Source organism: Marmota flaviventris, chromosome 15 (genome assembly GCF_047511675.1).
Source record: "Marmota flaviventris isolate mMarFla1 chromosome 15, mMarFla1.hap1, whole genome shotgun sequence".
Classification (NCBI taxonomy): Eukaryota; Metazoa; Chordata; class Mammalia; order Rodentia; family Sciuridae; genus Marmota; species Marmota flaviventris.
The window spans coordinates 19,127,656-19,154,090 of record NC_092512.1 but is presented as its reverse complement, the minus strand read 5'-3'; the positions used below and the strand labels follow the sequence as shown (position 1 = coordinate 19,154,090).

General features: G+C 40.5%; 1 protein-coding gene and 1 long non-coding RNA gene across 2 annotated transcripts in view; both read right to left on the bottom strand.

Annotated features, from left to right (window-relative positions):
- Positions 1–26,435, bottom strand: part of Sntb1 (syntrophin beta 1) — a 234,014-nt gene that overhangs the window by 180,073 nt on the left and 27,506 nt on the right. The gene's annotated exons all lie outside the window — the stretch shown is intronic.
- On the bottom strand, positions 1,485–25,254 carry LOC139702074 (uncharacterized). Its single transcript, XR_011704666.1, has 3 exons — positions 24,823–25,254; positions 24,573–24,623; positions 1,485–2,328 (listed from the first exon to the last, which is right to left on the bottom strand). It is a non-coding gene; the product is annotated as an uncharacterized lncRNA (long non-coding RNA).

The following is a 26,435-nucleotide window of genomic DNA, read 5'->3' as shown; positions in this document are numbered from 1 at the left end:
GAAAGGGTTAAACTCCAGAGTCAGTTACAAACCTATTGTCCACAGGGGCTGGGCAGGTATAATATAGCTGTGAGTGAGGTGGATGAAAAGCAATGGGAAAGGATGACAAGGTCTATGGACACAAGGGAACCAGTCATTCAAAGTAAAAGCAGAAATCAAATCCTCTGAGAGCCAAGCAAAGCACTGGCTACCAATTTATGGCCACTGGCTAAAGTGCAAGAATTCTGAGATAGAAACCTGACCCTTTTAAAAATTGTTTTCTGTCTTCCCTGAGCATTATAATCCAATGATTGGAAAATCAATAAGAAGAATTTTCCTGAAATGTCAGGAAAAATATACCAAATTGGGATTATTGAGTAAGGGACGGATAGTGTTCATGAAGTTGTTTCTCCCTAGATCTTTCATTGATACCCTCAGAGACTACACTTGGAACAGGAAACTTCCTTTCTTTTCCTGGAAATTACCAGATGGATAGGCATTTTTTAGATAGGGAACTGTATACAGAAGTCAGAGGAGGCATTAAACACAGCATGGATTTCTAAAAACCAAGTCAGGTCTCTCTGTGGGTCCTGCAGAGGGAAGGAGGAGGAGGACAGAGTCACTTACGTCATGTACCTTAGAGTTGGGAGAGAGGACAGGTAAAACACACAGTGATCTTTGGGGCTCAGCCCTAAGCCAAATCTCAAGTCATATATCTATTTTTAAATGATTGGAAAGAGAGTATGTTTCCAAGTGAGCAAAAGAAACACATTTAAAAGTAATGTAAAGAGAGGTGGGAGTAGACAACAGGAAGCTCTACTGAGGCCCTGAGGAAGTCACCAAAGGGGCTGCCACTTCCCTGCGAGCAAATGCAAAACAATGTATTTGGGGAGAGGATGACTGCAGAGAAAGGAAGCTGAAGCTTCTCCACATCCACAGAACAGCTAGAGGAAGCACGTCCCATACAAGCCACCCAAGGAGGGCGAAAGTTCAGAATGGCAGGTCATCTGTTTGTGCCTTTTGTCCCCTGACATTGACTTCATACCTCTTATATACTTAACCACAAAGAAGGCTGTGACTAGAGTGTTCTGAAGCAAAATGACTAAAACACTTTTTATTTTTGTTTTACAATAGTTACTTATCAGGGTCTAGGAGACCCTTAAGCATGTGCACAACCAAGTTGCTGAATTAGTTTGTTGCACAAGAATAATGTTCACCTTGTGCATGTGGTGGCGGGGGGGCTGGCATTTGGCTCTAAAATATACAGTAAAACTTCTGAGGGTCTGAAATTATTGCTGGGAAATTTCTCAAAGCTGTTTTGCATGGTTTGGTGTATGAAAATCCCTAAATTCTTTAGCACATCTATGTCTCAAGAAGAGCAGAACTCCTAAAGGAAAGGTCAAAAGAAAATTCTTCAAGCAGATATTTGATCATTAGAGCCATTTTTCCTTTAGGTCACTTGTAAATTTTTAAAAATTTATTATTAGTTATACATAACAGCAGAATGAATTTTGATTCATTGTACACAAATGGAGCACAACTCTTTATTTCTCTGATTGTACACTGTGGTGTATATAAGCAATGGAATATTACTCAGCATTAAAAGATAATAAAATTATGGCATTTGTAGGTGAATGGATGCTAAGTGAAATAAGCCAATCCCCCAAAACCAAAGGCCAAATGTTTTAGGTCATTTTTAATACTCTATCTGTACTTGTAGGATAGGTGAAGTTGAGAACACTCCTACTTGTCTGCTGGGTTTCTGGTCATTCCACAAATATAACCCTGATACAAATCAATAACTTCACTTTTCACTTATGAGTAATAAAGTAGGTATGCAGTTGGCATCTTCCTCTCACAGTCCTGGGTTCCAAGACAATGTCTACTACAGAAGCAGAGATTCTTTATGATATTCTTTCTGCTAAATTGTTCCACAAGGAAACCTCTAATTAGTAGGGACACAGTATGTGAGGGCAATTCCAATGAAGCTTGGTTGTCAAAGGACACAGATCTTAAAGGCTGGCCGGCTGTGTTTCATTATCATTTGGAGTCTGGAAATTGCATGTAACACTGAAGTAATTACAAAACACAATCGACACCCTTTTCCTGGCCTCTTGATTGGAGTTCCTGGTGCCTGGCCAATATCATCCTTATTAAGTAATATCTGTATTGCAGACAGGAGTCATCAGCCCATATTGATGGAAAGTTGAGTGAGGGGTCACACGAAGGCTTGTGTTTAAAGGGCTCTGTCAGCCAAGGAAGTTGAAAAAGTTGGAAATCTAATGGAGTTTGATTTGTGGCAAAAATAGAAGTAGTAATTCTCTATCTTTTGATGAGAACCCCTTTCACCTATGAATAAAACATTAAACAAACAGTGGGTAGGTAGTCTGGGGACTTTGGTGTTTTTAGAGGTGTGGGGTTTTGTTCAGTGACAACATTACAACATTGGCAGGGAGAACAGGATCAGCCTAAATCTATTCTTAAATTTGTATGTCACAAACTGAAGTGACACAACTGTCATGCCCCAGGATCTAGTAAAAAAAAAAAGTCACGCTTTTAAAGAAAAAAAATTTTTTTTGATCCGGGTATTCCTTGTACAAGAAGCTAAAGAGATGGGGAAAATTCAAAAAAACTTTTTTTTTTAAAAATTTTATTTATTTTTTCTATTTTTCATTAGGGAGAAAAATTGATTAAATTAAGCCAGGAAGAAAGAACAGCTATTTCCCCTACACGAAAAATTAACTAGTTCCTTGCACTTCTCTTTAAAAGCCGATAGATCCACTTAAGCAAATGAAGATCAGTGATAACAATGCAATTCCCTGTGGTAGACAAATGTACAAAGATTTCTTAAGTGACACAAAAAGATGATGGTGAGCTGTCATTTGTCTTAGCCCCTCTACCAACCCTGGAAGCTGACTCATCTGTAGAAGACAGATCATTCTCACTCCCTCAGAATACAAATAGACACTCTCCAGTTACTCTTAGTATGTCTGATGTGGCATAAATTCAACTCCAGTTTTATCAGTAAATATCACATATTGCTAAAATTGCAGAGGAACTCAGTGGGCACCATTTTCCCTTCTATTTAAATATCTTGTTTTATTTTTTTTTAGTGTTGGTAGTTTTTTTTTTTTTTTTTTCCTCCAGAAGAAGGAAAGCTTGCCTAAATTCCACATGCAGATTATTTTAGGGAATACATCAGACTCTGAAAACCAAAATACAAGAAAGCAGCATCTGCAAACCACATAAGTACATACTGTCCCCTCCTTCTATGTCCAAAGGTCCTGCTATCATGGTCATGTTCTGAAAAAACAGAGTTTAAATAATGTAAGGCTATTTTTTATTAAATAATTTGGCAGATTTTTATACACTGATATTCTGAGCTCCATAGCTTTCTGATGATTGTCCTCTTTATTACCCAAGTAAAATGATTGTCTGTTCTTCATTACAACTCTCTCTGCTCTTCCTGGTATCCTGTGAGACTGGTCTTCCATCGTCAGCTACCATCTACACTCTGTTTGATCCAGCCATTGGAACCACAGGCAGCAGAACAAATGTGGAAAGAAAAAGGTCAGAGTAATTAATTTAACAGTCTCACCCACCTCCATGTCCTTTTTGGTCTTGGCCACACAGTGCTGCAGAAGTCACATTTCCAAAGCTCTAGCATTTACTAGACCCTGGGGACACAGTTCTTTCCCCACCAAAATATGGTTCCCCTGCCTAAGGGTGCTGATGGCTCCCCACTATTGCTGGGTCCCTGGCCATCTGGATTGGTTCCCCAATCCAGTCTCTGCCTCTGCCCCTAATTCCATCTGTTTCCTACCAGGTCCTTGCCTGATACAGCGTTCAAATGGAAAAAGTCCAGGATTCCCCTTGGACGGCTGAAGATTTAGGGAGAGAAACAGAGTTACATTCTCCTATCATGATGTGTTCCAATTCCCTCCCCTGGTTGGATCCTCACACACTTCATTCACCATGGTATCTTCTTATGGCACTTTTTTTTTCACCTACTTCCCACTTGGACTCGTACCTTTCTCCATCATTCCTCCAAAGCACAGTATAATGTTGCTAGCTGCCAAGACATTGGACCTCTTCTCTTATTCCAAAATCTTCCCCCACATCCCCAAATCTTTATTCTCTTTATTTATTTTTTATTCTCACCTCTACTTCCAAGACTTACTTCATCACACAGGATACTATTGCTCTGTTTTTGTCTCAATCTTGTCCTTAAAGACTGTGCCCAAATGTCTTAACTCAGGAACTGCCAAACTGTAGCTCAGTCCCCCCATCCTCCAGTGTAAGAAATAACATTTTATTGCAACACCTGCCTATTATCTACAGCTCTTTCGTGCCACTGCAGAGTTGAGCAGTTACAACAGGGATCTTAGGGCATACCAAGCCTAAAATATTTATTTTTGCGCTCATTATAGAAACAAATTTGCCACCTCCTTCCTCACTTCAGCCTTTCACAACTACAAAAAGCCAAGCAGGTATTCTTCTAAATTAAAATTACAGACTTTCTTTAAGATTTATTGACCATGATATCAAGATGACTACATGGTCAGCTTCTCAAATAATGATTTCTTTTTAGTGCTCAGAATCATAAACACTCAATATTAGTAAAGATCAGAGAAATGGTATTTCCTGTATTCAGAGCCTAGACTGAAACCACATTTCTGGGGTACAGTTTAATCATTTTGAAAATGTGCAGAGCTTTTATTCCATTAATGCTATTTTTATTCACTTATCCTAAGGAAATGAGTGCACACTGGACAAAAATTTAGTTACAAAGATGTCATCATGAATAGTTTGTAATTGGTAAGTAGAAAGCAATATATGAAGCCAATAACTGTTGTAGATCTATTCAAGGTCTTACTCTGCAGCTGTAACTTTTTTCTCACTAGAGAAAGATGTTTTTTTTTTTTTAAGATAAGAATGCAGGCTATGTAGCATGGTCTTATTATTTTTTATTTCAAATGAAGACATGTAGGCATACCTATGCACACACATGAACACATACAAACAAAATAATCCAGAACAATGTACTGAATTTTAAAAGTGGCTGTTTCTGGGTGAAGAGAGAAAAATTATTTTTCCTCTTTCTTCCTCTAGTCTTTCTCCACAGGAAATACATTTTATATATTACTAACCATTTTGGGTTTGATAAGCTCTTGAGGACATTTGCTTGCCACAGTTTTAACTCTGCTTTGTGGGCTTTCTCAACAACCCAGACATTTTGCTCCCGTTTCCCTCTACAACTGGGCATCCTTTCAGACAGACTACAGGGGACTACTCAAAACAAGCCCTTACGTAGCAACAGCTGACATCCTGTCCACTCTCCTGATGGCCAAGACTCCTGCATCCTCTCCATTAGATCAGGAAGTTGTTTGTTTGGAGGTGGGTTTTTCCCCCTCTTTTTAAACCTGCTCTAAAAATATCTCTATCCACATAAATAGAGATGACGGAATACAAAAAATTTGGTCCTCATCCTTCCGCGGTCTGGGAATTGTGGTCTGGAAATTCAATACAAAGGATCTGTTTTCTGAAGCATCTGGCACTCGTGGAGATTGTAAAGACCAGAGGGAGGAGATGGTGATGTGATCTGCTTGCCTGGAACAGCCAAATTTGTGGATGGGGCCTCTGACTCCACAGGACCACTGTGGAGATGCCCATAGAAGGGGAAATGTGTCAGATTTATATTTACTGTGCTTTTCCAAAGAACAATAAAAAATGAAAATTTCTTCCAGGGGTAATGTGTTAATACTTCAGAGCCTAGTGAAAAACTAGAATGGCCCTGGCATATCCTTGTTTCATTATGTAGGGAAGCCTTCTGGCTTCATAAAGCATGCTGTGGTGGAGATAGCCTGGGCTTTGGGGCCAGGGAGACACAGGCCTTTATGTCTCAGCCACACAATTTCACCCTGCTGGACATTGAGGAAGTAATTTGCACCTGTCCGAGCCTAAATTTCCTCTTTTACAAAAAAAGAAATAATATTACCAACCTTAATGTGATTTTTGTAGTTGGTAGCAACTGTCTATGTTATAGATAGTATGGTCCCTAGCACCTAAAGTGGAAATTAAGAAAGCAACTTACTAATAATATAAATTATTAAAAATTATTATTTCTAAAAGTTATTATAATGAAACACCAGAGCAGAGGAAGGCCTAAAATATATTTAGAGGACAGTCTTCGAGGATTAGTTAGGAGGTTTGGGCTATTGACTATTTCTAGCTAATTCTTCCAACAACCTGTTTTTCCCAACTTTTTAAATTAGTTGTTTGAGCAAACCTTCCACAGCTCACTGGCTACAAGACAGAGTAAAGAGAAAGGAAAAGCATTCTCTTTCCTCTGTATATGTTTGTAGAACCCAGATGGGATCAAGCCTAAGTCTTAAATTATTCCTTTCATTATATCCTAGCAGTTGATCAAATTGCTTACTGAGAAGCCAACTCATTTTTAAGAAGTCTACTTAAATGTATTGATTTTTTTCATGTCTAGGAGTTGGATCAATACGCTCTACATAAACCACTACAGTGCCTTTATGTCTCTACATAGTGCATTTTATTCTATTTCTCTGGTAGCAGTATCTTATGGTTATTTGCCGTATGCTGGGAAGACTCCCTCTCTTGTGGTTGCCTTTTGAGCTTTCTGGTTATTATGAAAGTCTTAAGAACAAATGTTGATAAAGGTTTGCGAAGAAGGAAACTGAAACAGACTTAGAGGAAGTTAGAAGCCAAATATCTTTCTTGTCTTCATATTTTTACCCAAAGCCTGGGTGTGGCTCTGCAACTGCAATCCTGGTGTTGGCCAAAAATTTCAGTATGGGAGGGTCTGCAATGGCCATGGAAACCCTGTCTGCTAAGGGCTCGTTTGTGTACTTACCTAACTCCTCATGCATCTAGATTTTGCTTCTACTTTAGGTGAACACACTGTCCAAGTATTTAAATTGAAGCGATTACATAGCTCTTTCGAAGTTTTAAAGTTTTCACTTTATAAACCTCCAGAAATCATGGGATATGCTCAAAATTTCTACCTTAATTTTTTTTCAGTCATATAAGATGACTATTTTAATTATGTAGAAATATTTATAAAAGCTCAGTCGTACTTACAGGGCCAGCACTCCCGCCAAAGACAAATTGCTCCATTACTAAGGCTAATCATTTGTCCTTCTTTCTCTCCTTCCTCCCTCCTTCTCTTTTCCCCTCCTTCCTTTCTTTCTATTCATCCTCTCTGGCCTCCATCATTTATTTACTCATCCACATACACTCCACAAAGGCAGAGACTAGCTCCTAAAATAATCCTAAGCACACGAGTCTCCAATGTATATTAGTTGAATAAATATATAAGGTGCCTTTGGTCATATAGCCAGTCACAGTTATAACTCTTCAGTGATAATATGGTGGGAATTATTACTTTACTATATTACTACTATGTAAAGTGGTTTTTCAGAAACGAATTTTTACAGGTAATACTGCCAAGGAATAATATGGTTGCTACAACGTGCTGCCTGGTTATTATTATTATGGTGTGATACAGGGACAAGCCAGACACCACCCAATCCTGCTGTGTTGGAACTTATAGTTGAACGAAGGTTAGAGCCATTAGGCAGATAATCACACAAGCAATTAGACCATCATGTTCTATGGAGAAGAAGCTTAAAAGACATATTTAGGGGACCTAACCTTGCCTAAGGGGACCTGGTAGTAGCAGGGCCAGGTCAAGGCCAGGTCCTCCTAGTTTGTAAGAATCAAGCTGTATCTGAAGGGTGACCAAGGCTTGTCATGGCAGTGAGATAGCATGCAGGAAGGGCCAAGGTGAGAAGAAACACACCTAGGAACTGAGGGAGATTGGGAGGAATTCAGTGAGCCAGAGAGTGAAAAGATGAGGGTGGGAAGAAATAGAGATGAAGAACATTTAGAACGTGAATTGGCAGGACTTGATTACAGGCAAAAAAGTCAAAGATGGGCTCAAGTTTCTGGCCTTGGTAACTAAATGGCTTTATTTTTTAACCATCCGTAGAACTGTCATTCATTACATTAGTGTCTTTGGGCAGAGAGTGTGGCAGAGAGTGAAGAGGCTGTACATGCGTACCAACTCCTTAGCTTGCCAAGAAATAACCCCATGACCTGGCCTTTCTCTCCCAACCCCTCCCAACCTTCTGATTCCAACAAAGATTCTGGGTTCTGTTAACTGTTCATGTTTTGCTTACCTTTCTTTTTCTAATTCTTTTGCATGGCATGTCCATCTACCCCTTTCCACCTAATAAACATTTCAACTTCTAACAATACTCAAAAGAGTTATTTCGCTCCTGACACCTCTTAAAATAGAACTGACACTTCCCTTCTTCATCCTCCCCTGCACCTTCCTGTAGTACTTTCAAGCTCAAATGCTCAGAGAGGCCAGGAGACGTGCAATAGAGGGTGGCTCGTGTCTGAGTGAACTTGTCTGCATTACCAGGAGGTGAGAGTTGTGCTGAGTGGAGACCAACTGCTCTAAATGGCTTTAGCTGCAGCAGATTGTTACAGTGGGAATCAGAGAACTTAAAGTTATCAGACTTGAGCTAAAATTCAAAAGAACCTCAAGATCTAAGGGTTGTGTGTGTGCGTGTGAGTGTGAATTCAGGGATGCACACGTGTACGTGTATTCTCCCAATTTTTCAATATTGGCTCAACAGAAAAATAATTTTTTAAGATTCCGATGAGGCCATTATAAATATGACCCATTTGTAACCTCTGCTCTATAGGTTTCATCTTCATTGTGCTGACTGGTCTTCTGTGTCCCCTAATCATCTTTACTGCGTTTGCCTCATGCATCCTCATGGGCACTTCCCAAAGGCAAGCACTGTGGTGTATTTATTGCACACTGTGCTCTACAGCAGCATCCTCAAACCTTTGTAATCCTGGGACCTGGAGCCCAATAACAGCCACATTGCCTGAGTGCAACAAATATTTTGAACTAATACATATATGCAATTAATCAACCTTCAATAGAACTTTATTAAATGTACACAACATGAAATAACTTGCTGGGCTCCTAACTGTTCCAACATCAAATGGCTTGCCTGGAATACCTTCATTAGTGATTTATTTGTTGAGCTGATTTCTCTAGATGTCACCTAATTTAGAGAACACACAACGTTTATCATTCATTCATCAAAATCAATGTTGTCTTTTCATATCCACTTTCTGCCAAATCACTGTCCTTAGATTCAGGTCACTGTGCTCTGACTTTTAATAATGTTGCCAATATAGTACATAAAATGCTCTCTGACTCTTGGGGGGAAAGTGATGCTGTAAAAAAAAGGAATTGATTATAAAATAATTGAACACATTGGGGTGTATCTGGCCTTCTGTTTAAATGGAATTGACTCAGTGAGGATTACAAATGCTCATTTGTTCAGGGAAGAAGGATGCTAAGTGATAAGGAGAAGAGGAAGGTACATTTCTATCTGTCATGAAGTGTCAGGTGGAGAAAGAAAGACTGGCTTCAATTTTCCAAGCAGTACCAAGTTTACGTGTAAGTAAGGGAATTCTGATGTAAGGATGGGAAAAGTTTCCTAATGAATTTAAAGACCCTCCCTTCCTAGTGGCAACCCCACCCCCATGTACAACAATTCAAGTGCTGAAAACTCACAGACTTGGCATGCTGCTTGAGTATTATGACACAGTTTTCTAAAGAGAGGAATCTGTTAGCCATGGATAACGGATAACTGATAACTCTCCCATTATTGCTCACTGTCAGCTCTAAGGAGCAGGGTGGCCTGGACAATCACAAGATGAAGTTGTGATGAGGGTGGTGAAGAAGCAAGAAAGTTTATAAGCAAAAGACTGAATGAGGACACTAAGTTATCTCAGGGGAAGAAATAGGGAGAGAGTTTTCATCTTTTCTGATGGCCTGTGGGATTGGGCTGCCTACATTAAGATGACACTCAGGAAAACTATACAAGTAGATTAATCATGAATGAAGACATTTCTGACATGTCAACTGGGCAGAGGAGCTCAGTTAAGACAGGAGGTTTTTCTGTCTCTGTATATGATTGCTTCCATTTCTTTTTATTACTGCACACCCAGACATTCTTACAACTTAAATCTTTAAAGTTACAACTTATGTGTAAGAAGTCTGTACCCATGATCATGGCTGCACCTGCTGTGGTGACAATATTGTTATTGGCATTGGAAGAAAACGTCTGGTCTTACAGCTGGCTCCTAATTTTTCTTTATCCTGCTGCATTTGGCTCATCATTGAAGCTTCCTTCCAGTGAACTCGTTTATTTAATTAAGGAAAAAATCCTCCCCCAGCCAGAAGCTCTGTCAATTACTAGTTACTGCACCCTGAGCTACCCACTTAACCTCTAAGGCTTCCATTGCTTTTCCTGTGAAATGGGGACAACAATAGCATGAGGATTATAAGAAGAAAATGGTAGAGGGACTGAGCACAGAGTCTGCACACAATGGGTGTCCAAGAATGTCAGGTTTTACCATCAGGTAGTTTTCCAAGCCATTCTCATTTGTCCATCTTGTTCTAGTTTCAATCAGGTAGCCACACGGGGTGCACCTCAGCCCACATGTCCCTTAAAACACTGCAGGCAATCTTGGTATTGTCGCCTGGTACCAGTTGTGGGTGATGGTTTTACCCTTTTTCTTGTCCATAAACCTCCCCCAAAGATGGATTTGTCTCATTAAAAATGACATACACAGTGAGAAAAAAGAACATCAAATAGAAAGAGTTAATTAGCACAAGCCATGCTTAATAGAAGGGCAGGTTTACACGGTTCATTAGACTGGAAGGTAATGAAGAATCCAGTTTGATCCCAGGTCAGGCTATTTGGTTAGGTTAAAGCTTCCAGAAACACTGGAGCTAGCACCACATGTATATGTGTATGTGTTTGTGTGCGTGTGCGTGTGTGTGTGTATAAAACGTATGTATATACATATTTTGTAATTTGCATATAAATTAGTTCATCATAATATTTTAAAAATCACAGTCTTAGCACATGAATGTTAATTTCCTCTTTAGCAGAATAGAAATAACTTCTCTGACCATCCTCTTAAGAGTTGTTGTTATTATGGAAAATAAAAAAAAATAATATGTGCCCCTTTTCAATAATCTTTTCTGGGGTCCCTGAATCTGATGACATGGGTATTTAAGAGGCTCCGGATGAACAGTCAGTGATGGTGTGAGAACAGAAAGCTCTTGCCCATCCTAGAGGAACCACACAAACCTCCTTTCTGAAATGCATCTCTTATACACTGAAGGAAAAATGGCAAGTGTATCAGACCAGCCCCAGTATAAACTAGGTTCTTCCCAGAACCACATATTTGAGATTGTTGGGAATATGGAAGGTATAATTAAATGACTTTAAAAGGCCTTCCTCATTTATCTTGTCTTAGGTCCTCCAGTCATCCCCATATCCCCAACCCAGAAAGAATTCCATCCCTTCCACCCACCAATTCAGTCCAATGTAAGTCCCACACTTTCTCTGAGAGGTCCACTCCCAGTTCTCTCTTAAGACCTGCCCATTTCTCAATAGCACCACCATACAGCTCCAGGTTTTCTAGTAAGCCAGTGTGCTTACTCCTTCCACCCAACTAAATGGGAAGTTCCTTGAGGGCAGGGAGAGGGCTTCCAACTGACCATGTGAGAGGTCTGCTGTCCCCCTGCAGGGCTGCATTCAGGCATGAAGCTGTGAGCAGCAAGAGAAGCAGACAGCAGCAGCAGATAAGATCAGACAAGCATCAGGCTGGGGTCCAGGGGTGCTGGGGACAGCAAGACCAATGCACCCAGCTTTTTTAATTCACACTGAGAACTGGGAAGCAAAAACTGTTGTAGTACAGGGACTTCAGCAATGAAATGAGTCATACATTTAATGTTTTCAACCAGTGGGATGACACATGTGTGCACCTGAAAATTGGGGTAGGTATATAATTAATTTTTGTAAGTCAAAGTGAAAAATCAAAACAGGGGAGAATGTGTTATATTAAAGGAACCCTATGATCAGTACTACAAAAGTAAATATATTCATCCTGGTTTGTCTCAGGAACCTAAATTTGAAAGCATAATGCTTACTTAAAGCAGGGAAATTGAAATTTGCAAATTAATGGCATAAATAAAAGAAATCTCCCAAAGTTTTTCCTTCTAGCCTGCTAACAGTAATTTACTTCCAATTTGGAACCATAAATAAATAAATAGCTTGAGGCTGCATTACATAGAAAAAAGACTGAAAAAGCATTTGATTGCTGGTCCTTATAGAACTGTAGAGGAGTGTAGTTGAGAAATCCAGTCTCAGATTGTGATTCTTTATCTCTCTGAGTTTGTTTATTCCTTTTTGGGGGGCAGGGAGTTAACCAGGGATTGAACTCAGGGGCACCTGACCACTAAGCCACATCCCCAGCCCTATTTTGTATTTTATTTAGAGACAAGGTCTCACTGAGTTGCTTACCACCTTGCTTTTGCTGAGAGTGGATTTGAACTTGCAATTTGATCCTCCTGCCTCAGCCTCCCGAGCCACTGGGATTACAAGCGTGCACCAATGCACCCAGCTTTTTTTCATTCTTAAAGTAGGAATAATAATTGTCTAAAATCTATGAGGTGATTGGAAAGATTAAATGGCATCATGCACATGAAGTATATTTGTAGAAACATATAAGAAAAAAAGTGAAATATTAATAAAAAGGTTGCCTACTCCTATCCTTGGGAAAACAGTGGAAGAAAGCTAGTGTGGAGACCTGCTCTTCAATCTATCATCTGTGACTGAGGAAAGACAATATCAAAGTGAAGGATGCAGGAAGGTACACGAGTGTGGGAATTCAATGGTACTTTCCTTCCTTCATATTAGGCCAGAAAGTTGCATCATTTAATATATTATGACTGTGTAGTTGTAAATGAGGGGGAAAATATGATAAGCAAACTTGTGAGTCAGCAGGAACATTTAAAAAAAAGACGCAACTTTGACTTGCACATGGCAGAAGCTGACCTAGTAAAAGATGGTCTACAAAATCCAAGCGACATTTGGATCTGAGGCAAGGAGGGAGGTTCCCATTTCACCCAGCCTGGTTGCAGGGGTCAGCAACCTTGAGCCCACTCAATATTGACAAATGTTGATCCTGTTCTATGGGAGGGCGCTGGGATGAGACAGAAAGAGAGAGAGAGAGACACAGAGATAGAGATCCATCCAGAGATGATTAAAAAAAAAAGGCAGGAAACATTTTTGCCTTAGGGCACTTATGTTCTGGGTGTGGTTTGAACTAAATAATGACATAACAAGGCAAGAACAAACAGAACAATAGGTGGTGAGTGTCAACTGAGTGATTTTAACAGAAATTGCTTGAGGAATTCAGAGCAGGACAGTGTACCATGGGCTTTCATGAACAGGGAGGACCATCTGTGCTGGCTCTAAACCCTGGGCTCTGGAAGCCATGGCCCAGGGGTCATGCTATGTGGAATACACTTGGGTTCAGTAGAAAGGGTATATTTAGTGAACACACAGTCAAAAAAGGACATTTTCTTACTCATAAGACAGTAAACTTCCCATGTTAAAACTCTTTGTCACTAGATAATAGTAATAATAATAATAACAACAGTGACAGTAGTATCAGTGCCAGTGGAAGTGGTGGTGACACCAGGCACTGTGCCAGAACACTATCTTGTTTATTGTTCAAGGTGATAAAGATAATAGCAGGTAACACACATTCAGCATTAAAATGCCCAGGCTCTGTTGTAATAGCTTTAGGTATATAACTTTACTTAATCCTCAAAACCACCCTAGAAGGTTGGTCTATTTTTACTTCCATGTTACAGATGAAGAATCTTAAGTCTCCAAAATGGGGAGTAATTCAACCAGGGTCACACAGCTGGTAAGTGATAAAGCTGGAATTCCAACCCAGGCCCATCCAGCCCCAAGGCCCATGTTCCTGAGAGCAATGTTATGGTGTGTCAATGGATTGTTGTCATGCAGAGATGTTATCAAAGAGAGACCTAAATTGGGAGTTATTCTAGACAAGATGGCCTTCCCTTTCCTTTTTCTCCAAATTATTAAAGAGATACTACGAACCATTGGTGTATCTCATATAGCCAAGCTCTATGTATATTCCTACTACTAACATAATTTTCTATTTTCTTACTTTGCTTTGATTGCCAGCACAATGTTTCGCACACTTGGCATTGAAGTACTTATGCATTTATGTGTCTGTTTCTTACCCTAGCTTGTGAATTCCATGAGAGTAGGATTTAGGTCTTGTTTACCTCTATGCTCCCAATGCCTAAACCCCCACTTTGTTTGGCAAACGGATGGACAGATGTGAATGAAGGGACAGATGTCTAAGATAGTGAAGATGGCTAGGATTCACTTTGGAGCAGTTCAATTAATTGGACAATGATGTGAGCACATGATCAGAGCAGAGGTACTCATCCACACAGCACGCTTTAGGAAAGGGGAACTGGTCTGGTCTGGATGGGTAGAAGGTGAGTATAATACAGCAAGAATTAATGCTGGAAAAGTGGGCTAGAGTCAATACCTGAGAGCCCCAAAGGCCACCAGATTTAGCTAGAGTAAGAACATGAAAAGTGTCTTTCTTCAATGGATTGCATGAATTGGGCTGGCACTCTTAGTACAGCCCCCAGTAGAGTTGTCTCTACCTTTGGGGCCTTTCGTAGCTAATCTAGATGGAATTCACATTCTGCCCAATTCTCTGGCTTGGGATAATGGGGCTTTTATTTTCCCCAAGACAATTGGCTAAAAATCTGAGTGGAAAACAAGAGCAAAGCACCTGTTCCATTCACAGTGGCCTGAGCACTGAGATTGAAATCTGAGGCCTGCGGAAAAATAAAGTGAAGTCCCAAGGTCCAAGTTTTGCTTTACCTGGTCAAGCCACCTCTTCAGCCTGTCTTTCTCAGGACAGAAACAATCCAGCCTTTTTCCATTGTACAGGATGAAGTATAAGTTCTCTTACCCCATGCTGCTTGTGGGATGCCAGAAATTGAGAGAAAAAATAATAATACCAGTAACCACAGCCACTGTTTACTGTATGTCTGCTGTACGCAGCCCTCCAGCTCAGAACTGTGTGACTAACTAGTCCTTAATCTTTACAACAACAAGGCGAGAGGGAGTCAATCTCTCAAGGTCATACTTTCACTCAGTGGGTGAGACACAGGAATCAAAACAGATCTATCAGGTTCCCAAACCTGTTTTCTACTGAAAGGACAGCATTCCTACATGACAGTGAGTGACAGGTCTGTGGCTGCCAGGCCAGCTGAGCAATGAGTAAGGGAACCTGGGCTGCAGCAGAGTTGAAGTGGGATGGCTGGGTGAGGAGGAGGCTAAAAAGAAAGAGGAAGCAGGGAGAAAGGAGGAAGCCTAAGAGGGTCCTATTAGAGCTGAAGACCAGAGCAAAAAATCATTTAAGGACAGGAGGTCAAGGCCAGGAGACCCACTAAGTGGTCAGACATGGCAGCTGTACATAAATATCTGAAAGCTCACAAAGAAAGAACTGATTCATCTTGTGTTTCAAGAAAAAGTAGAACTAGGAAGACAAGCATTTGCTTTTAAATTATGGTCACACTCCTGATTACCCACAAGGTCCCTAACACTAGAGATACCAGGTTTTGTGGGTCTAGTCCTCCTCCCTTCCTCTGTGAAGAACTGTGCACTACTCCAACCCCAGCATTCCAACACGGCTGTCCTTCCTTCCTGGCTACATAGACTGTGACCACAGTGGTACAGATGCTGGATGAAGGAGAAGCTGATCAGACCACCCCCCTCAGGGGGAATGTGGGAAACAGGAAGGACAAATCCCAAACCCTTTCTGATTGTGAAGGAGGGGTGTGTGGACTTGAGAAGCTACTTGTGGCTATGTTTTTCACTCAGTGGAGAAGCCCCCATGAAAGTATAAAGAACAGAGAAAATCAGACTGGGAATGAGGAAAAGAGAGACATAAAGGAGGGAGGGAAGGAGTAATTTTCAAGGTTCAAATCTTGTTTCCACCCATTCCTGAAATTTGTCCTTCCCAAGTTTGGTCAGTAGAACTAATAGACACCATTTTTCAATGTTTAAATTGGATTCTGTCACCTACAGCCCTAGGATACTCCCCGATGAATGGAATGGCATTGGTCAATCCCTATGGACATGGACTGAGGTGAGTTCCTCACCTTGGGACAGAAGGGCTTGTAAAATGACACTAAGACACAGGTTTGATGAAGGTGTTATTTACTTTGAGTTAGAGATCCTCATCAAGTCTAAATTCTATGAGAGCTGAAAGACAGTCCAGAACATGCCCTTTATTTGTGCCTCAGTTACCTCTGCATGGGTCCTTGGCTTCATTATTTCTCCAACTCCATTAGCACGTAATGTAATCGACTGAGGACCCACATGCAGGACCTCCTGGGTGGATTTCACAATCACCCTGATAATGAACATAAGAAGTCAACAGGGGAAATACTTTTGTTTTCCAGCTGAAGCATGTCATAATATACAATCAGGGTTGCAGTTTGGGGATATTGCCAGAAAGACCCAAAGCTACTACCTAGGCTAACCTTAAAGAGGGACCCAAGTGGAGTCACCTCACTTTTCTATGGTTGCTGGGCCTCAGAAAAGTTTTGTTTATTGAATAAGGAAATCCAGCTTCTATATCTTCTTGTCATCTGTAGCCATCCTATTACATAATCCCAGCACAGACTCTCCTCCCCATCAACCTGTTTTAGAAAGGGAAGTGAAACTTCTGACATCGTATGGCTGTTTTACATAATGAGACCTAAAAGTTTACATATGTGTTGTAGCCAAGATTTATGAAGTTCTTATTCCCCATGGAGTTCATACCAGACATGTATTACAGGATATACATAAGCAAAACAATTTGCGGTGTAGCTTCTTTTTTTTACATGAAATCCAAAGCAATCTTCAGAGGACAGAGCAGGTGAGTTAATAGCACCATCAGAGTAAATGACCAACCCTCAAATATTCAAGCATTTGTACCAATTCACATAGGAAATATTCCATGGTCATTATTTCCTAGGATTAGGTTGATGGCTTACTTTGAATACTTTTCTTAAAAATGACACCACTTCCTTCCTAAGCTAGAATACTTCTTGATTCACTTAAGAATTCAAAATCACAATGAACACACTGTATGCGTGTTTGGAACTGGCAATACAACACTGAGACAGCCATAGTAGTCTCTGTGTGTCCATAACTGGTGGAAAGATTGGAGCTCAGTCAGAAAGATCAGCATACCAATGTTCTCCTGATCCAGCCCTTGGCCCATCATCAAGTACTTCCTGTTCTAAAAATAGGCTGAGCTACAATGACTCTGGACCAAGACTAATTCCAAAGTCTTTCATTCTGAATCAATCCAGTAAATGCTTATTTGGCCTTCCAGTGTTGCTCACAGGCTCATAAGCTCCTCAAGGGCAGGCTGCATCTTTACTCATCTCCAGATGTGAAGATCTTCTCCAGCACTTGACAGGTTCTCAATAACCTTGATTCTCAGCAAAGAGTAAAGGGGATTCAAACTCATCTAGGTCCTGTGTCCAAACTGTGCTACCAGGGACCAGAAAACTTGGTCCTACAAAGGGCCAAATGGCAAATATCTTAAGTGTTACTGGCAATACAAATACTCAACTGTCACAGACCACACAAATAAATAAGAGTTGTTTTGTTCTAGTGGAATTTCATTAAAGCATACTGAAATTTGAATTTGATACAATTTTCATATTACAAAATTATTACTTTACTTTTTGGAAAAAAAAAAAAATCCTGAGCTCCCAGGCTATACAAAAGCAGATGGTAGACTTTGGTTTCTGATTTTATATATAAATAGCCTAGAAGTCATCACTTTGTCCTCACAACAGAAAGAGGCTGAAAAACTGAAAAGCAACAGCTTTTGCTGGGTCCATCAGAGCAGTGAGGTCACAGAGCATATCACCACTGCCAGAAATGGAGAGATGAGTAGAGGCAGAGACCATATCTCAGGGTGGTGGTGGTAGTGGTGGTGGTTGGTAGTATGTGTTCATGTGCACGTGCAAGTGTGCAAAATCCCTCTGGAGGCCACTGGGTGGGAATTCCCACAGGGTAACTGACGAGCTGCTAGATGATTGAGCCTAATTTGAGAGATTAAAAATTTCTGAAGGCCCAGCCTTTAGAAGGCACCCACGTTTTTGTGAGTTTTATCTGCCTGAACTCAACCAAGTTCTCACTGTGAAGATAAACAAACAAAAATAACCCCCTCATACTTCCAGCAGGGGGGAGAGGACATGTAATCATTTTAAGATAGATCCAAATTTTTCTGTTCTCCTTATCCTGCCTTCAGGGAAAGTGTTTTACCAGAACCTAACCTACTGAGGTTTTATCAGAACCTAACTGCTTTAGAGGAAGAAAAATACCCAATTCAGCCTCCTTTATTCTTCCTGTCTCATTTTTGGGGTGAAAAAAATCCGAAAATACTTATGATCAATTTTATGTTATCAAATTTATTAATATTTAAATCTTTCTGTGCATAAAAATGACATAAATGAAATCAAAATACACGTGGGAAACATATTTGCAACTAATGGAAGCTAATCTCCTTAAACCAAAAAGCACATCCACAAAAATTAATCAAACCAACAACAGAAAAAAAATGTGTAATGGAAATGAATAAGAAAAGAAATTCAAGTCTGTATAACAGTAGAGACTCACTAAAGATTGAAAACTCATCACTGGATTGTTGAGTGCTTTTTCTCCACCACCCACCCTGCACTGTACCACCACATCAGGAGGATTCCAGTCCCACAAAGCACGCCAGCTGAAAAGAACAGCAAGAATCAGATTCTATTTATAAAGGAGTCTCTAGGGAACTCTAAGACAACAGGGAAGACAAAATAAGGACATCAGAGGAAACTTTAGCCTCTCATACCTACATTGATAGCAATAAATACAGCATAACTCACAGGCAGATAAAAAGAAGAGGTGGTAGATTGCAATTGGCCCATGGTCCTCTTTAACTTATTCCTGTACTAAACTCTGAGCTGGTTCTACCACCCTTGCAGCACCAGGCATCCATACCAGTCTCTCCAGGGCAAATAGGAAGCTCTGTCTCATGGGACAACTGACCCAAACCCTGTCCAGGAGGAATGATGAATGTCCTTTGACATACCCAGCCTAATTCTCTTACATTTATTCATTTAAAAAAATTATTGCACATGATGTTTAAAAAGAAAAAAAAAATTTTTTGAACAAATTCTACTATGCAAATACACCAGGTATTTTTAATTGGAGACATCTCCTGGAGACCCTGTCTACATACACATAGTGGCAACCCTAAAGTAGATGCCAACTGGAGTCAGCTCTTTTTGTCACCACTTCCCGGACATCTTCCCCCACGGCTGTACAACTTTATGATTTCCATTTTGAATAGGTGTAGATGCTTGATGGAACAACCAGAGACCTTAAACAGAAGTGTTTCTTTTTATCAAAATAGTAACTCAGACCATGAACCACATCGAGGCTAGCTTCCAGCTATCCATGTACTTTAGCTCATGGATTGCTAGTTCTTAATAAAAATAAAAACCACTGGGAAAGAGCCAACAGGACTCTTTACTGAAAGTGTCTCTGACACATTTTCAAGAGTAACCTGATTTCCTCAGTTTCTCCATTTTCCATTGTCAGCGGGACAATATCTACATTTAGAAACCACCACTATTATGGACTCCAAAGAACTGAATTTGATTACTCATTGTGCCCTGGCTTTCCTTTAAAGATTGATAACAGTGGATTTCAAGAGGCACATAAAAGAGCACTAATAGCACCAGCTGGCACGAGGCAAGAGGCACACCAGCATTTTTATGAATGTCCTCCCTGTCACTACAGCTCTATTCACTAACAAAAGCCCTGCTGTTTTCAACTAACTGCAGGCCCAGCAAATTGCACTTAACTAGGGTGGCAGTTCTGCAGAGCAGGCAGTGTTTACCAGGATGAGACCAGCCAGGAAACCCATTCCCTTTATCCCTCATCAGGGTGAACAGAGGAACCGTGACCATGAAAGGCCACACACTAGGACCAGTTCCCGATGCCGTCACCTGGTCAACTGTGTGAAAGAAGGGGTTGTTTGGGTTTGGAGGGTGGGGGGAAGCTTCTCCTGGGTTTTCCAACCCTGTTGCTATTCATTCATAGGCTCTTTGCCAACATAAGGTACACTGGTGTATGTTCCATTTATTTCTGGTTTGGATTCCAGCATACACGGCTTTAAGCTTTGCTGAACCAATGGTGATTCTAATGTTTTTTGTTTATATGTCTGCACAACCTAAGGCTGTGGTCTTTGGAAACAGGTATCTTGTTTATGCCTAGATTCAGAAGAGTGTTTAGAACACAGCTGCACTCCTGCTTGATGAGACAAAACAAAACTAGGTAATAGAATTTTATCTACAAGGCATAATAAGAATTGCTAACATTTATTGAGTGCTTACTCCATTTTTTTTTGTGTGTGGGTGGGTGGTACTGGCGACTGAACCCAGGGTGCTTAACTGTTGAGCTACATCCCCTAGCTTTTATGTGTGTGTGTGTGTGTGTATATATATATATATATATATAAATTTTGATTTTGAGACAGAGTCTCACTAAGTTGCTTAGGGCCTCACTAAGGTCCTAAAGTTGGCTTTGAACTTGCGATCCTCCTGCCTCAGCCTCCTAAGCTGCTGGGATTATAATTATGCACCACCGTGCCTGGTTTATTCCTTTTTTAAAAAAAAAAAAAAACAAACCCAACTACCTAAAGTATTTAAACTCTGAAAAGTACCTGACCACAATCTTATCTAACAGGTGTTAACATTCCCATCATATAGTTGAGAACCTGTGATTCAGAGGTACAGAGCCAGGTACCCTGTTGGCTGAGCCAGCTCCTCTGCTTCTCACCCCTACACTGAACTATCTCAGAAACTTCTTTTTCTAGCACCAGCTGTATGATTCCCATGCAATTTTCCTTGATATTTAGATATTATGAGTCCTCAGATCTCATTTCTACATGTGCTTATTCCCAAGAACTGCCTGGTAAAGATACCTGATGTAAAACACAAAGTCCTTCTTAAAAGGCAGGAAGAGAACTGCGGACATTAAGAATACAGTCTTCCTGGAACAGGCAGACAGATGATCAGTCTAATAAGCCACCAGGAAAACTGCAGTAAGTGCCTAGTCCACCGCTGGGCTAATGCTCAACTGTTTCCTCTTCCAGGAGGAGCTGAGGCTTCCTGGTGCCCTTATAACTCACAGTTTCACTGGCTGCTGTCCTGCCCTTTGCAGAAGCAAAACTGACTTAGTTCTCTTTTGACACTCACCTGGTGGATATCTGAAGGTAGCTGCCTGGATGTCTGTTTTATACCCCCAAAAGCATAGCATTAATAGCACAATTTATTTTTAGTCCATTAAATTTGTCAGCTATTCTAAAACAATATACCTCCAAGAAAATAAAGTTACAGATTGATCACAATGTCAACAAATAGTGGAACAATAAAACATTAGAAAAAAAGAGACCTATGTGAATAGTCCGAAGTAAAGTAAAGTAGGCCTTTCTATATGTGACATCATACCAAAGGCTATTTTTAAAAAAATAATAAATTTGACTGCATAAAAATTTGGAGCCGAGTGTTGTGGTACATACCTGTTATCCCAGCAGCTTGGAAAGCTGAGTCAGGAGGATCACAAGTTTAAAGCCAGCCTTGGCAACTTAGTGAGACCCTGTCTCAAAATGAAATATTAAAAAAGGGTTGGGGGAGTGGTTCATTGGTTAAGCACATCTGGGTTAGATCCTCTAGTCCCCAAAATAAAGATTATCTTCGAGGCAATTCCAGAACATACTAACTAATAAAATATTGGACAGTGCAATGATTGGTTAGAACTTTCTATTCCCTGGGTAGTGAATGCAAATCACTGCATATAGCTTTTCAATCCACTTTGCAACCACTTAGGTTTTAATAGAAGGATGTATGTCTGTCTGCCATACTGCTTGTTGTTGTTTCCTGCTCCCTGTTTCTCTCTCACCATGTTCTGCTTTGCTTCTCCCTGTGTGCATGGTTTATATTCTACACACATCCAGAAGTCAACATCCTACTTTTATTATATGAATGGTTACCATAAAGCACTTTCAGAAACACACAAAAAAATCTTATTTATCTAATAAAAACAAACAATTTCCAAAGTGTTTGACTATATTTTAATAGATGATAAGAAATTTAGAGCACGGCTTTCTCTCACCCCCTCAGTGCTCCATAATACAGCCCTTAAAAGCTTATTTGGGTGCCCAAGTTGTGTCACTGCCAAGTGTGTATAGTTTTTTTTTTCTCTCTCTCTTTTAAGGATCTTTTTTGTCCTTTGTGTTCAACTTTGTTTCCATAGCTACAGCAATTACTACCGTCAGCTCCTGTGCTGGTCCTTAGTATTTTTATTCACCTGACCTTAAAGTTCAAGCAAAGCAGAGGGATGATACTCTGGGGATTCCTGCACTGAGGAGGAAGCTAAAATAAAGGGCTTCTACAATCCCATCCCACTCCAAGGTACTTTAGAACTGCACACAGTGCATCCAGAGTGGTCATATACCACTAACATACCATATGTGTATATTTGACCTATACCCAGAGCTCTCATTCTGGATGTACTGCTGGGCTAGCCTATATATCCTTTAGACCTTGAAAATATCAACAACAATAAAAACAGTAGTAGAAGGTCCCAGGGGTATAGTTATTCAGAATTCAGACTCCATAGCTGACCCTCTGGGTTCAAATCTGATCTCTGATACTGTATGACCTTGGGCAAATCACTTAGCCTCTCTGTGCTTCAGCCTCCTCATCTGAGAAATGTGGATAAGAGTTCCTAAGAGGATTGTTCTCAGCCTTAAATGCAAGAAAACATATAAAAGCCCTTTTGAGAATGCCTCAACCCAAAGCCCCTTTTATTATGAAGTTTGTATTTGGCTGTGTTGTTTCTTCACTAGCACAGTGGTGTTTGTATTAATGTACTAATATCTATCATTTTTACTGCTTTCTGAACTTTCCAATTCTAAACTTCTTTTATTCTGGATAAATTGTAAATGATGACTCCGACAGATGAAAGGAGACACACTGCTTCCCTAAGTCCTGTAGGGAGCTCCAAAGTCCTGCAGGGATCATAGACAAGATGGCCACGGCCCCACCATGCAGGAGCACAGCACCACCATACAGGGGCACCTCTTGGTGGCCCAGGACACTTAACTGCAGCTGTGTTGAATACATGTGTTGATCTGCCCAGAGCCAGGCAGCTGTTCTGATGTTCTAAATGCACTGCTGGAGACAAAGGTAGATGTTCCTATTTGGCAGACTCGTTGCAGAAAACAGCGGTACAGTGAGGAAAAATCCACCTGAGACAGACTATTCCACCTGTACTCCATCTCACCACAGGCTCCCGTGCAACCTAGTGTCCTTGCACTGCTAAAATTCAGTGGATCAGCACCCTAAAGCAGGGGGGGATCAGCACGTGTCAGCCCACACTCTCAGGCTTCACCCAGGAACACTGTAGGGGCAGCAGGCATTTACTGAGTACTACTGTATGCACGGTGCTACATTTTGTGTGCAGACAACAGTAACCGTTCCCCCTCCACACTCTGACAACATCATTTACATCAGAGCACGGTTCAGGGAGGTGGAAAACCCAGCAAACACATGAACAAGGTAATAAGACAATAAAGGACATGGAGCCGCCTCATCTGTCAGGACACGCATCTTCGCATCAGCTGACATTCACAGCGTCTTCTACACCTGACATTGAGGTCATCACACTCATGACACTTTCTCCAACATGTGAATCCTGCATTGCCAGGTGGTCTTCCCTCCCGACACATGCTGATCCTGGTGGCAGGATTGACACCAAGAGCCAAGAAAAGCAACCACCTTCACTCGGCAGAAACTGAGGTGGGTGTGGATCCTTGCCTTGGCTTCCTTCACCTCATTCCATACCGTCTATGTCCATCCTGTCATTGGGCTGTGAACCAGGCTTCATCATAGAGCCCTTCTTTGACTGATTTCAAGTGCTTAACTGAAAACAGACCTAACAATGATCTAGCCTTCCATATTAAAACTGAAATTTAAATCCTGCGTCAAAAGATGCTTCTCTAAAAATACAGACCTTGTGCTCTGGAGTCATCTAATTTAAACGGACCATGTCTATTTCCTCATGCAGTTTATTTTTGGTACCAATGTTTACCTCTCTCTTTTTCGTCATTGGGTCTTGGAACATAACCAGTGTTGCAGGCAAATGTTTTATTATTAAGTATTGAATCAGCTTTGGATTCACCAATGTTTCAATTAGGTGGGGAGGGGGATGGGAAAGACAGGTAGAGGTCTTGGAATCCTAAGGGGAAGAGTATTTCTAAATAGTCACTTCTTAACCACTATCTGGGGGAGGTCAGCGAGACTTGGGGGTACAGGATACTGAATTTGTGTCTGGACTAGAATGCAACCAATAGCCCAGGATCCCCAGGAGAGAAACTGCTGTGTCCCAGAGGGAGGTGAACAAGGTTTTGGGAAACAAGCAAAGCACAGGGACCCAGTCAATAATTAGAATCTTAGAATACAGGAAATGAGATAAAAGATGAGAATTTACCAAGTTCAAGGAAATTCTGGGGGTGGTGCTTTCTCTCCGTCTCTGCTATTTCTGTCATATGAAGAATGGAGAGACAATTATTCTTTAGGAAATGTTCTAGTTTCATACAAAAATAAAGAACAGATTCAGGGGAAATACATAAATATTTTCTTTTTCTTATGTTACATATAATTATATCACAAATGTTTAAAATCCTGCTAAGAAAACAAATGCAGTTAAGATCACACAGACGCAAGTTCAGCCTACTCACATTTCTTTCTAGGTGGTCAATTAGTTTGAACAGGAGAAGCCCTTTAGTTTTCATATTCTTTCTAGGCAAGAATCATTTTCAACTCGAGGGCGTAACTTGAAAGCAATGGAAAAACATGTTTAAGATGAACCAAAACCCAGCCTTATCTTCTATGAAACTTAACCTCAAATACAGAGCTTTAATTCACACCAAGCTCTCTGAGCATCTTTTCATCAGAGTTTAGTCCTATTAACTGCAGTCTTCCAAATACACTGCTCTCGGTTCTGTTGGGCAACAGCATTTCAAACTGTGTTTTAGCTCTGTCCTGTCCAGAACCCTCTGGATAGACTCTCAGATATGTAGGAGTATGTGTTTTTGTTGTTGTTTGTTTGTTTTTTGGCAGTGCTGGTGAATAAACCCTGGGCCTTGCACATACTAGGCAAGCACTTTACCTTTGAGCCTCATCTCCAGTTTTTATGTGATAATTTTATTTTTGATGCACAATCAACCAACAAATACATGAAAAAAATGATGTACAATCAATCAACAAATACATGAAAAAATGTTCATCATCACTAGCAATTAGAGAAATGCAAATCAAAATCACTCTAAGATTTCATTTCACTCCAGTCAGAATGGCAGCTATTATGCATACAAACAACTATTAGTGTTGGCGAGGATGTAGGGGAAAAGGTACACTCATACACTGCTGGTGGGAATGCAAATTGGTGCAGCCACTGTATAAAGCAGTATGGAGATTTCTTGGAATATTGGGAATGCAACCACCATTTGACATAGCTATCCCACTCCTCGGTCTATACCCAAAGGACTTAAAAATAGCATGCTACATCAACACAGCCACATCAATGTTTACAGCAGCACAATTCACAATAACTAAACTGTGGAACCAACCTAGAAGCCCTTCAACAGATGAATGGATAAAAAAAGTGTGGCATATATATACAATGGAATATTACTCAACAATAAAAGAGAATAAAATCATGGCATTTGCAGGTAAATGGGTGGAGTTAGAGAAGATAATGCTAAATGAAGATAGCTAATCCCAAAAAAACAAATGGCAAATTTTTTTTTGAATCAGGAGGCTGATTCATAGTGGGGTAGGGAGAGGGAGCATGGAAGGAATAGATGAACTCTAGATAGGGCAGAGGGGTGGGAGGGGAAGGGAGGGGGCATGGGGTTATTAATGATGGTAGAATGTGATGATTGTTATTATCCAAAGTACAGGTATAAAGACATGAATTGTTGTGAATATACTATGTATACAACCAGAGATATAAAATATTGTACTCTATATGTGTAATAAGAATTGTAATGCATTCCGCTGTCATGTATAAATTTTTTTAAAAAATAAAAAAATTAAAAGAAAGGGAGAAATGTGACCAGTTATAAAAGAAGTGGACAGGCATGTGACTAACTGGAGCAAAGATGTAAAGGCATTCTTCAGTACCCCTGAGCTTGGGTACATGGTCAGACTTCCAGGGTAGCTGCTGCATGGGTATGACAGGACTGCCCTGACAGCCACAGTCAGGGTGTGAAGGACCAGGTCAAGTGTGAAGGTCTTGGTCTTGAGTCTGAGGATGCAAGCTATAAAATGGCTAGATCAGATTTGCATT